The sequence below is a fragment of the Gekko japonicus genome, unplaced genomic scaffold (assembly GCF_001447785.1).
Source record: "Gekko japonicus isolate JY-2015 unplaced genomic scaffold, Gekko_japonicus_V1.1 scaffold4086, whole genome shotgun sequence".
NCBI lineage: Eukaryota > Metazoa > Chordata > Lepidosauria > Squamata > Gekkonidae > Gekko > Gekko japonicus.
The window spans coordinates 26443-27911 of NW_015177141.1; positions in this window are offsets into that span (position 1 = coordinate 26443).

Sequence of the window (1469 nt, forward strand, 5' to 3'; positions counted from 1 at the left end):
GAAGTCTCCGATGTCCCTTTTTCTGATTCATAGGTCCCAGATGTCTTAGTCGAGCTGCTTGATGAATCTTGTGAATCAGATTCACTTTGTTCTTCTTGAATGTTTTTCTGCTTCTTTCCCCCTTTTTTTTGGGTTTTGTTGCTGTTCCAGAAATTTTTTATCTTTCTGGAGTCAAGTTTAATTTTTTTATCTTTATATTTGAATATGAGTCCTTCCGGGAATATCCATCTGTAGGTGATTGTATTGGATTGAAGAAAAGAGGTTAAGTCTCTGTATTGTCTTCTTCACTTTCTCACCTCAAATGGGATATCATTTAAGACTTTCACTTCTTCTTTAATTTTCCAGATTTTGACAGCAGTACCTTTTAAAACAGCATCTCTAGTAGATCTCTTAGAGAATTTAACAAATAGTTCACCTGGTAGATTATTCATTTTGATAAAATTTGGATAAATCCAATATGCAAAATCCATATCATTCTGTAGTTCTTCTTGCTTGAGATCACTCATTGGAGCCAGGGCTTCACTTAAGAGTTGTTTTTAGGTTCACGAATGCCTTGAAAGCGCAACACATACATAGATCTATCCAGTTGAAGTTGTAATAATTAACCTTTATCTGAAGAGCTTTCTTTTTCTGCTTCATCCAATTTTTGTTGGGTATCTTTCAATTTTGTCTCCATTTTCTTCATAGCTTTTTCAGAGTTGTCTGTTCTTTTCTCCAAACATGACAATTGTTTTTGCACTCCATCCACTTTAGTGTTGACATTAGATATCTGTTCCAGCAGAGGGCGCAGTGCCATTGCTAACATATTAGGGAAGTCTGCAGCTGTTTCCTGTGCCTGTGGAGGGGTTGGAGTCGATGGTTGGGTATTTCCTTTTAAGGGGCTTCTTTTCGGTCGCCATTCTTCTTCCCCTCCCAGACATAGTTTACATAAGAAGAAAGTTTTCCAAGTTAAAATGAACTTTCTCTGTTCGAGTTGTGCTTGGGATTATTTTCTACCTTTCAGTCTCCTTTTCCCTTTTTGGTTTAAAGTCTATGGACCGCCTACTCTCGTGGGGGGGGGGATTTCCAAACTCTTCCCCAAACCAACCTCTGCTTAGTGAATTAAGGATGTTCACTTAACGCGTAACCAGGGAATTGGTTAACTCACTTTTATCACTTTAAAAGTTATGCAGGAACGTTTCCACGCTTAATCTCTTGCCCGCCTCTTCTGGCAACATACTCTGGTCATCATGTCAGCTCCCCTGATGGCAGGACCTCTTGGGGATAAAGCGAGACCCAATTCCCTGGCTGACACCTAGGAAGAGACTCTCTTCTGTACCCCAGGCCAGCAGTCCCCTACAAGGCCACTGGGGGGGGGGCAGACCCATCTGGGACCCCTCCTGTCCACCGGGTCTCGGCGCGTCTCCATCGAGGCATGAAGAGATGCGTCCAAGCCTGGAATCACCAAAACCAGAAACCTAAGATCTGCA